Here is a 13,094-nt window from a genome sequence, read left to right as displayed (position 1 = left end):
TGATGGGTTGTTAATCGACCATCCATGGATAGGGAATTAGAGAGGTAGGTGGAGATCTCATATCTAGCCTCGCGCAAGCCACCTATGAACCTTCCATGTCAAACATGAGATGCTATCCACAAAGATTATACTCCATAGTAGCTTGACATGCAAGTATAGGTCCATTATATGTTGATAGTCGTTTCTTAATGCTCGGGAGTTTCTAGTATTAAGAACACAAGGGGTAATACCTACCATAGCCTTTGAGTCCAAGTTCGCACATATTTCCTGCTGAATTTGACTAGTCAAATTTCCTCTTGAATATCTAGAGGTGTGTGTTCATGAAAGTTGTGCACTAAAGAATCTACATGAAATCTAGCTTTGGAAACACCTGAAGCTCGTTGACCTCCTCCTCCTTGTCAGTTGTGAGTGCGTTGGCGTGTTATGGTCATCAAAGATGGTAAATATTCACTAAGTCTTGGTTGGATCTGGTTGGCAAGCTACAAAATCTTATAGTGAAAGACTTTAATGATAGGTTCATTTATGAATGGCTACACCATTGATGGAATCATCCCAAGTTTTTTCATGTATAAAAAATCCATCGGAGGCAGAGGGAAATCTAGAGAGGCTAGAGAGGACTCCTATGCACATGAGACTACTCAATAGTCAAAAGTCATGGTGGATGGAGGGAGTATCATAAGGAGGCAAAAGGAACAAAATAAGGGTGAGAAAATCACCTAGGGAAGGGAAGGATGGTGGATCTTGTGGGCTACACAATAGATTTGAATCTTAAGATGTATTAGGGAGCATTTCCCACCCTCAGGGTCTCATAAATGAGCCTTGATAGTGTGGTGTATGATAATGAGTAGTGGTGGGAGGGCCCATCATATCATACTTAATACTCATTACAACTGTCATAACACCCCTATCAAGGCTAGTTTTATATTATATAAAGTCTTTGGTAAAAATAATTTCTTATGGTTTAAAAAATTCAAAAAGGATCACTAATCTATATTTCCACCCTTTATATATATATAATTGTATTTAAAATTCATCAAATATTTGTTGGAATTACAAGTTTAAGATATCTACAAAATAGAAGTGCCCAAGGAGATTTTGAAGGTGTTAAATCAATTTATACATTAAAAATGTAATTTAAACAATAAAAAATCACACATGGTGTGTGTATAAATAAAGTATCCGTCCATCTTGACCTAGGATATATCAAACATGAAGAGATATCAAATCTCTAAAACCGTTTTTTCAACCTTTGCACTGTGAAATAGGTTTTCATCTCAAGAAGAAGTATCAAATATCTATTTTTTTCAATATTTTCACTATAAAAGAAGTTTATATCTCAAGAAATTTAATCCCTCAAGAAACTTGCTAGATCAATGCTTAAATCATATCTATAATAGTTTAATAATATTTAACCTTAAACACTTACATATATAAACAAGAATCTATCTCAATTACAATTTAACCTCTATATATAATATTAGTCCTATATATGCATAAACAAAAAACTTCTCCAAATTAGACTTTAATCTTTTGTTTAAGAGGGTTCCCTGCATAATTTACCATGGTAATGAAAAATGCGAAAAAAAAAAGGATTAAAGCCCAAATTTGTAAGACATCTTAAAAGCCAAAATTTATTCATATGAAATCCAAATTTATAGATACATAATAATGGCAACTTATACATTGCTAGAGAAATTAGAAAATCAATAATAAATAGTTTAATTAAATTACTATTTTTTATTAAAAGATATATAAACAAATAAATAAATATTATTTGTTCATAGAATATGTAAAAGAATATTAAATTCTCTATCCTAAAAGCAAAATAAATTTGAATCTTTTGAAAAACAAATTCATATCAATAATTATTAATTGTGAATTGGATATTGACACCATTATAAGTTAATATATACATATAATTTTATTCATAAATATATATATTAGAAAAACAATTGAAATAACATTTTTTATAAATTTTAAATATTAGAAAAACAATTGAAATAACATTTTTTATAAATTTTAAATAACTTTTTTTTCTTTTAATATATTGTTTTTTAAATTTTTCTAATTTTTATCTCAATCTTGTAATAAGATTTTAATTATTTTCATCAATAAAATAATTAAAAAATAAAATTTTAATATATCACCAAAATAATTTATATATAATCAAAATATAACTCATATGAGATCACCCTCAAAACACTTACTTCGTAAATATTAATAATGAAAAATCAATATTAGATATAGTATACAAATTAATATCTAAATTTTAAAAATAAATAAAATTAAATCAATGTTATTAAATTTAGTTTTAGTATAAAACTAATAATTGCACCGAAAGTGCAAAGGTAAGTGGATAGAAGTGTAGGCAAATGTAGAGTAAGATAGGAGGAGCCTTGCAAGAAATAAGAATGTAAACATGAAAAACATGTGGAATCAATTTTGTAACATGAAAAACATGTGGAATCAATTTTGTATCTACAATTTTGGTTGTCATTTTTTTTCTTCTTTCCCTGAAGCTAAATTGGATGAATCAACTAAAGAATGTTGGATGAATCAAGTAATCAATAAAGAATTGGAATTTCCCAAAATAAAATTATTCAGAAAAAATCATATATTCATATATTCTGGCAGGAATCTCCTGTCTGCACCAAAGAGAATTCACCGAAGAAAAAAATGTTATTTATTGATGAAGATACCCCACAAGGGCATCCCCAAAGGAAGCTTTGCTTAGGGACCCTAGCCCTATTCAGGAACGAACAATTGGATGTTTGGCCGTATTCTGCCACATGGGGACGAGAGGAGATGGCAAGCCGCAAGTTTCCAATTTTTCATTGGGGTGGTTTCGAGCATACCCTAGCCGATAATGGAACGTTGTTGGCATGTACAATCCATTTGTCCTTAGAGCCATCAAAATAGAGAGTCCTAGTTTAGTATGATTCGCATGATACAAAAACTCAGAGAGAATTCATATATGGGAAATCCAAAGAGAATTCATCTTCCTGCATGCGTATGGGAATAATCAAGGCTACTCCATAAACAAAGTTATTCCCACTGCTAACATCATACATATAAATGTATTACAGAAAATAACTACCGAGCAACCGCTTACAAGCCAAACACATTAGTCTAATGGGTGTGTCATGCCACAAACACCACTTTGAGCTTACACCCCACAGTTGTAAACCATCGTTAATAGAGAAGAAGCCACTGGACCAAAAGCCTTTGTTTTATACATCCAAAAAGAATTATTTGAGCAATATCTCAATTGTGAAGGCAAAGCAAGTTCAAACTGAAGCTAGAATCCTTTTTCCTATCACTGTTCAAGTTTTTATCTGCCCCTTAATTTCTAAACCTGCAACTCTAATATATTGTGCCTAAACTCAATCAACCTTGAACATACTCAAGGAGTTATGCATTATCACTGCATCTGCAGGAGAATGATGTTGACGGTTGCCATATCAATGTATCTGAGTTCTTTATCCTTGTAATGGACCCCCACTAGCTGAAGTACCAGATGTATTCCTGCATCTTCACCCTTATTCTGGAGATATGTCTAATGAATACTTCTCAGCTCTTTGTCCAGAGCCTGACTAGGGAGCAACAAAGAGAACTGCAGTCCAGTGGTCGGGTGTTCACTAGTGTAAAATATATGCACTAGTGTACAAATATAGATCATAATTGACAATATGCAAAAATGGCAGAAGTTGACCCATCATTTCTTATAGGACTCAAGAATGTTCTCAAAGTGAGAAGAAAATAAACTGCGCATTTACCAAGAACTAGAAATATTAATGCAGCAGTGGTCATGTTGGTTCACTCCCTCTCTTAAATGAGCGTCTCTATACGTTCACTGATTTGTTTTGTTTACGGTAAATTTTGTAATGCCATTCTTATAACCCCACAAGATGGATTCGTAAATCTGTGATAATGTACTATTTTGTACAATTTGTTAAATTTTGTCAACATCTCGAAGTATAATATGCTTAAATATACAATTTGCGGGCAGCGTTATAAATTTATATCAATGATTAATAAAACATATAGGTAATATATTAATTTTATTGTTGTAAATTGGGTTTAATTGTGGGAGGAATGCTGTTATTTTTATTTTTTTTAATTAATTCTTTCAAATGATATATTGAGTTGATATTTTCAAAATTTAATATTTTTCAAATCTTATAATACATCACATAAATGATGGCAGTTTCGGGCTGGCAAGGGTTTGGAAACATGATGACCTTGCTTACGCGTGGGAAAGAGTGGGCTTGGAGAAGGGAGTTTGCTGTTGGGAGCACCCTTGATGCTCGAAAAATTTCGCAACATTTGCTATTTATTCGCTGTATGAAAGGGATAGGAGAGTTTTTCTTTTAGCTGGCCACAACCTTTCTTAACAAGTGGATTACATAAAACAACTTTATCTTGTAAAGGTTACAATTTTTTTTACATGGTGATGTCCATGCTAATATTTATTTATGGGATAAGTAAAGTTGTTTCCTGTTAGTTTATATATATATATATATTATATTTAAAAAAATATTATTTTAACGTATTAAATATAAATATTACAAAATTATCAATCTGTTTTATAAGAAACCCTAATATATACTTTTCTAAACCATAACTATTCTACATCTCTTTCATAACAAACTCCAGAAGATATCTGGCTGTGACTCGAGCGATCAACCGTCTCGAATATTTTCAAAATATAAAAATACTTTTATGGAATATTTTTCTCGGAAGTTAAAAAAAACTTGAAGTATGCAAACATAATAACGCGAATCATTTCAAAAACTTAAAAACTCTTTTATGGAATATTGTACATTAATCAATAACCCTGCCATATCGAGGGAAAACGCATAAATATGTTTGAAGTCTCTGTGATATCTGTGAACTAATATCTGATACATTTCATCTTAAAGTAACGTAATTTTAACTTCAGTACATAAAATTGTTCACGAAATAAATAGTATTCTTGTGCTCATAAACATTGGCCTTCTTCCATAGCCTGGTTTTTCATCGATTAGTAGGACCGCAAGTTTTGTTTTCATCGATTACTAGGACCCGAGCCTTACCAGGAATAAAGAATACAGCTTGGTGTTACGTGAGCCTTATGGGTTGTGTTGCTGAGTGTAGATGTAGTCCAGAGCAGCCAGTTTGTGTCTCATCTTGCATTCTTCTTCATCATCTACAGTGTTGCACTTTTCTTCGAAAACATTCATCTCTGGGCTTCCATCTACAGGCTTCTCCGTCTTAGTCCCGCCCTTGGGTACCTGCAAAATCATAACTCGTTTAAATAATAAATCTACGCATTGGAAACTAATCATGAGTAGTTCTAAGAAGTCCTCCTTATACTTCCTCTGTGGTCCGTTGCTTTTTCTTCCATTTTTCCGAGTCCTTTACATTATGATCCTTCTCTGTAAGCAGAAGACCAGAAAAAGGATCACTTCTTATGGTTTAAATAATTTCTTATGGTTTAAACATTTGAAAAAGGATCACTAATCTATATTTTCAGCATTATATATATATATATATATATTCCATCAAACATTTGTTGAAATTGCAAGTTTAAGCTATATAGTCTATAAAATTGAAGTGCCTAAGGAGATTTTGAAGGTGTTAAATCACTTTATACATTAAAAAATGTAATTTAAACAATAAAAAGTCACACATGGTGTGTGTATATAAATCAAGTATCGATTTGTCTTGACCGATGATATATCAATCACAAAGCGATATCGAATATCTAAAACATTTTTTTTCATCCTTTGCATTGTCAAAGAAGTTTGCATCTCAAGAAGAGGTATGCAATAGTTTTTTTTTTTTAATGATTTTCACTCTTAAAAGGTTTGTATCTCAAGAAATTTAATACCTCTAAGAACTTTCTAGATCAATCCTTAAAACAAATCTATAATAGTTTAATAATATTTGAACTTAATCCCTTATATAAACAAGAAGATATCTCAATCACAGTTTAACTAAATTAAAAGAAGTGTTGAAATGGTTCAGAGTTTCTAAAATGAGTACGTTTAGAAACATCACCTCTAAAAATGGAAACGTTAGCCAAAACGTCGGCCAAAATGTCATATCTATATATATATATATATATATATATATATATATATATATATATATAATTAAGTGAGTAACAGATTATCTTGCAAGAAAATAAGGAATATAACTCATAGATGACAATTTAGAAGGAAAACCAAGTCTATATTGTAAAAACCAATCCAACACAGAACTAAAACCTGAAATACAAACACAGAACTATAACCTGAAATACGGAAGCCTGAACATTAAATCGGTACATACCTCAACTGCTGCTGATCCTGCTTCTGTCTGGTGAATCTGCTGCGCTGTGGTTAATTTGATTCAATTTTCGCGAGGCCAATACCTCCCAACCGGACTGAGCAAACCTAGCTGCTCAATCCAGAAAGCTCTCCACCGAGGCTCTCTGTCCCTCCGTGCCCAGAACCCCAGACCACTTAAAGCTCTTCCACTGATAAGTCCCCTCTCCTGGTTTCCTGTTGATGAATTTATGCTTCTCTGGTTTTTCTGCCCCCCACTTCCGGTTCAGGCCTCTGCTATTTATTCCCTGACCTAGCGGTGGCCGCCCTCCCACTTGCAGCCAATGCCTCCCACACATTGATGGCTCCCGATATTTCTTACTGTCCCAGCGCTCAGTAATAAGTGTTCAGCAGGTTCGACCGACTTTTATTAATGGCTGGGATATGTATAGATTCTTTTAGGGCAGCTGATATTTACGATTATAACATTTCCAGCATACGATATAAGTTTTATAACTGATACCTTTATAACTTACATTATAATGTTATAAAGTTTAATGACACATTGTATAACGTTTATGTTATAAATGCTATAAAGTTTTAAGATATATATATTATAACATTTAAATTAAATATGATATAAAGTTAAGTAATATATCTTATAAAATTTCTTTATATATGTTATATAAGTTTAATGATATGTTTTATAAATTCATATTATAAAGTCTAACCATATACTTTATAAAATTTAATACATATATATATATATATGTATATATATATATATGTATATATATATATATATATATATATTTCTATAAAGTTTTAAAGTCTAAAATTTTATTAATGGGTTGTTACATACATTCCCCCTTCTGAAAACTTCGTCCCGAAGTTAGAGCTTTTAGGTTCAAGGTTTTAATAGACATGACCCTTTTTTTTTTATCCAGGTCCCCAAGCTATTCAAACTCATCCTATCCTCCCTAATCTCTTCTGCTCCCATCCTATCCGTCCTCTACTAGAGTATGCCATGGCGTCAATTTACTGACCTAACCATTCATAACACAAAGGTAACAGCGTCGGCTATACCGACCTGATTCCCAGTAGGCATCCGGAAGTCATCATCACACGTCTAGAGGAGCGTGACTCGCACAATCCTCCCATGACTCCAGGATTCAGAGGATAAATGGTGGGTAACACCTCCACCCCTCCAGTAGAATCAGGGCTACTACCCTATCATAGAATCACTTTGAGCTTTAACTGATCTGAGGTTCTGTCATCACGTGGCCATCTCGAAAATTGGATCAATTATCTGCAATCATAGTTTATCTGTCGGTTTATCTGCAATCTTACACTTACCCATGTATTTGTAAAATGTGCATCAGTATATTCGAAATAACTTATGTATTATTTACATATGATACTACAACATAACATAATTTTGTCATTTTCTATGCATGTATTCTGACTTTTCTTTAGGATGTATTCACTTCATATCTTCCATTTCAGTTGGTCATCTTTGACATGCATAAATAAAACAGATTTATATTGTTTTCATATCCTACCAGAAGTAAAATCATTTAACGGCCTTAACATTACTTCAACATTTATAATTTAGTAAAATAATCACATATATTGTTTTGGTATCCATGTACCAGCAGGAATTTAAACACATATTATTTTGGTATCCACGTACCAGCAGGAATTTAAACACATATTATGCCACAAGGTTTCATGTTTATCAGTAATCATTCAAATGTTTTGGCTCTCTCACAGTGGTGAAGTAAATATACTAAACATAGTGTAAAGTTCTTCAAAATGGACATAAACTAGGGTATCTCTGACATATGTCTTCTGTATTCTCCCAAGTTGCTGATCCAGGACTATACTTGTCCCACTAGACCTTAACTTGGTCCACCAGGCGGTTCCTCAGCTGACGAACCCTACGTTCCAGTATACGTAACGGTTCGACCGTTACGACTCCCTCGTCTGATACCTGCAATTATTTCCACTGGATGTTATGAGATAGATCAGCTACATAATGTCTTAATACAGAAACATGAAATACATTATGAATTCTATGCAGGTGAGGTGGCAGGGCAAGACGATAGGCAACGGGTCCAACTCTTTCCACGACTTTAAACGGTCCTATAAATCGGGGTGACAGCTTTGTCCCTTTTCCGAATCGAATAGTACTTTTATTTGGCTTGATGTGGACGAAGACCTGGTCCCCTACTTCATACCTCCTATCAGATCGGTGAGCATCAGCATAACTCTTTTGTCTATCATGTGCTTCCTTTAATCGCTGTCTAATCTGTCTGACCTGCGCTTCCATTTCATGGATTAATTCTGGTCCTATTATCACTCGATCTTCTAACCTGTCCCAACTTAATGGTGTTCTGCACGGTCTGCCATATAAAGCTTCAAATGGAGGCATCCCAATCGAACTGTGGTAACTGTTGTTGTAAGTGAATTCAACTAAGGGTAAATACTTTTCCCAGAGTGATCGCTGATCCATTACATACATTCGCAACATGTCTTCAAGTACTTGATTTACTCTTTCAGTTTGCCCATCAGTCTCAGGATGGTAAGCAGTGCTTAAATTTAGCTGAGTACCTAAGGCTGTCTGCATGCACGTCCAGAATCTGGAAGTGAATCGCGAATCTCTATCGGATATAATCTTCTTAGGTACTCCATGAAATCTGATAATTTCGTTTATGAATACTCGAGCCACGTCAGCAACATCATAAGTATCTCTTACCGGAATAAAGTGGGCGCTTTTTGTTAATTTATCCACCACTACCAGAATGGCATTGTGTCTTTGAGAAGTAAGAGGTAGTCCAGTGATAAAATCCATAGAGATGGTCTCCCATTTAGACACAGGTATGTTGTGGGGTTGTAAGAGGCCCGTAGGGTGACAATGATCTGCCTTTACTTGCTGACATTCCATACATTTTGCAACAAACTGAGTGATATCACGCTTCATGCCTGCCCAAAAGAAGAGTTTCTTGGTATCCGCATACATTTTCCCTACTCCAGGATGAGCACAGTATACTGCTTTGTGAGCTTCCCTGAGGATGGTATCTCGGAGGTCTTTATCATCAGGGATGTACATCCTTCCATGGAATCGCAGGATCCCATCGCTTTCTAATTCATAACCCTCAAACTTAGATTCTTTTGCCTTAATCCCCTCAAGACTTGCCCTCACCTTTAAATACCAGCTGTCTTTTATAAGACGATCTAGTACTCGTTGTCTTAAGTCCACTTTGATGCGTATGAGGGAAAATATCCGGGGTCTCCTGCTTAAGGCATCGGCTACCACATTTTCTTTTCCCTTAATATATGATATTCCGAAGTCATATTCGCTTAGGAATTCACTCCATCGCCTTTGTCTGGCATTTAAATCCCTTTGGGTGAACAAATATTGTAGACTTTGATGGTCGCTTTTAAGTGTAAAATGTCGTCCCACCAGATAGTGTCTCCAGATTTTTAAAGCTAGCATCACAGCGGCCAATTCTAAATCGTGGGTAGCATAGAGTTCTTCATGAGGTTTTAGCTTTCTGGAAGCATAAGCTATCACTCCCTTATCCTGCATCAATACTGCACCCAGCCCCTGCTTGGATGCATCAGTACATACTGTAAAGTCTTTGCCCATATCAGGGACTCTTAAGATTGGTGCACTGGTGAGTAGTCTTTTGAGTTTAGAGAATGCTTTATTACATTCCTCGGTCCACTCATACTTAACACCTTTACGCTGAAGGGTTGTGATTGGCTTTGCGATTTTGGAGAATCCCTCCACAAATCTCCGGTAATAACCTGCTAAGCCCATAAAGCTTCGTATCTCATGTGCATTTTTCGGTATTGGCCATTCCATGATCGCTTTTACCTTCTCAGGATCTACTGAAATCCCTTCACCTGATATGATGTGACCTAAATAATGAATCTCTTCCTGAAAGAAGGAACACTTGGACAGTTTTCCATATAATTGACGTTCTCTAAGGCAGGACAATACTAACCGCAAATGCTCTTTATGCTCTTCTTCATTCTTGGAATAGATGAGAATATCATCTAAAAAGACTTGTACAAATTTATCAAGATACTGACGGAAAACACTGTTCATAAGATTCATGAATACGGCTGGCGCATTTGTTAACCGAAATGGTACCACAGTAAATTCATAGTGCCCAAAACGTGTCCGGAATGCAGTCTTAGAGATATCATTTTCAGAAATCCTTAGCTGATGATACCCTGATCGAAGGTCAATTTTTGAAAAGACGGCAGCTCCTTTCATTTGATCGAAAAGATCATCGATTCACGGCATAGGGTATTGATTCTTTACTGTAGCTCGATTTAAGTCTCGATAGTCTATGCATAATCTTAAGGATCCATCTTTCTTCTTTACAAAAATTACCGGAGCGCCCCAAGGTGAGGTACTGGGCCGAATAAGCCCTATATCGAGTAGTTCCTTCAACTGGATTTGCAATTCCTGAAGTTCTGGAGCTGTCATTCTATAAGGCGTTTTAGAGATCGGTTGGGTACCTGGCTTTAATTCAATAGTGAGATCCAATTCTCTTACCGGGGGTAATCCAGGGAGTTCCTTTGGAAATACATCCGGGAACTCGGCCAACACCGGATATTGTTCTAAGGATGGTCCCTTTTCCTGGCTTACTTCGTGAATTGCATAAGCCTGACAACCCTTTCTTAAACAACGCTTCACCTGCATTGCTGAAATGTAGCGCAAAGAAATTTCTCTCTTGATTCCTTGAATTTGGATTACTTCTCCCTCATCATTTAAGCCCAAAATCCTTTTTCCATAACAATCTACCCACGCTTGGTGAGCTTCCAGCCAATCCATACCTATGATAAGATCATACGTCCCTAGGGTGGTGACATAGACTTTTAGTTTAGTCGAACAGACCCCTAGGTCAATTTTGCATTGATCCACACTCAAGCCTACGGTTTGGAGTTCTCCTGAGGCCATTTCCACTTGGTGGAAATCATTTTGTCTACGAGCTGCCAACCCACATTTGTTTAATGCAAATGATGAAATAAAACTATCCGTGGCACCAGTATCAAATAAGATTTTGAGTTTCACACCATTGATAATACCTGAAGATTCCACCACAGTGGATTGATGGGCTGCTTGGTCGTGGTTGACTACCGCATGAATTCTATGATTACTTCGCTTGGTTGATATCGGCTCCCTCCCAGTGCTTTGCAATATGTCCGATGACGCTTCTGGGCAGTTACGCTGGAAATGTGGCCCCCCACATCCCCAACAATTGAGCTGCGCTGATCCTCTTGAATTGAGGTGTGAGTTTCTAGAGAACGAGCCGCGTCCTCCCATGTTGGTTCCTCTCGCACCCCTTCCTCTACCGTTAGTCCCTCGCGATGCCCATGGTCTGGTGTTGGATGATTCCGCAGCTATAGTGTTTACAGCCATGGGAGCTCTTGTCACCATACTTGCGGTAAACCTGCTGCCGTAAGGTGGCCTCGAGCTGCCTCCTCTGAAAAATTTCCGGGGAGCCTTCCCTGGAAGTCCTGATTGTAAAGGCCCTGCTGGCCCTATATCCTTTTTGATTCCAAGGTGTTCTTCTGCATAACGGCTACATTCGACTGCCTCGGCTACAGATGATGGTTTCCACATACTTACCAAGGCTCTGATGCGAGGGTTTAACCCAAATATGAAGCGTTCAGCTTGTCGTTCATCAGAGTCTAAGTAGGGAATGTATTTTACCAGATCCATAAACCTTATTTCGTACTCTTCCACCGTTTTACTTCCCTGAATTAGTGTATGAAAGGCTCTGGCTTGCTATTGTTGAAAGTATGGAGGTAAATACTTCGCGCGGAACCTCTCCTCAAACAGATCCCAAGGAACGTTATCTGATGTAAGATGTAGCTGCTTTTCCAGGTTTCCCCACCAAATCAAGGCACTTTCCTTTAGTTGAAACACAACAATTTTTGTTTTTGCTGCAGGTGAATATTCTCTTAACCTAAAGCACCAGTTCATCCCTTCCAACCATGCCTCAGTGCGTTCACCAGCTCGACCTCCCGAAAATTCTGGGAGTCTTATTTTCTGAAGCTCCCTAGAGATGTTTTCTCTCAATCCTCTGGGCTCCAAATTATGTGGTTCCGCTGAACTGGTGGCTACATGCTGAAATTCCTCTTTTTTTTTAGCCTTAGCTGATTCCTTTAATGTCTCCAATAAGGCCTCCAAAGAGTTCATTATCACAGTCAACTCTGGCGTTGGAGCGTTTGATGTTGACGGTTGCCTTGGTGGTGACGAGGGTGATGGGGATGGCGATGGCGACGGTGGCGGTATTAATGGTGATGATGCTGCCTGATCACGTCGTCGTCGCTCATACGTCTTTACCATAGTAAGGGTCTTTGAACACAAATAAAATGTATATACATAAAAAAAAAATTGAGGCGGATAACCAAATTTTAATACACCAATTTCTTTGCAACTTCACATTTAAAAACGGGTATAGTTTTGCTATTTTTACCCGCTAGGCGGATCTTACTGGTACCGAGGTCAAGGAGGGTGGTCACGCGACCTCCTTGTCCTAATGCAGGGTTTTCTAAAAATGAATAATGCAGAAGTGCATGGTTATTAGCCCCTCAGGTAAGACATCTAAAGTTTATTTACCTAATAACATCCCCAAAACGAAAATGTTACGGTAACATAACTGTCATACCTCAACCTGACTATAACATTTAAGGGGGTCATCTGTATCCATACCCCGAATATATTACAAGGATATGGATTAAATCTTTAGCTTGTATGTTTACCAGCATTGACAACTT

Source organism: Pinus tabuliformis, chromosome 2_1 (genome assembly GCF_031772625.1).
Source record: "Pinus tabuliformis cultivar Carrire ecotype Pingquan chromosome 2_1, CPIR1, whole genome shotgun sequence".
Classification (NCBI taxonomy): domain Eukaryota; kingdom Viridiplantae; phylum Streptophyta; class Pinopsida; order Pinales; family Pinaceae; genus Pinus; species Pinus tabuliformis.
This window is presented reverse-complemented; position numbering follows the sequence as displayed.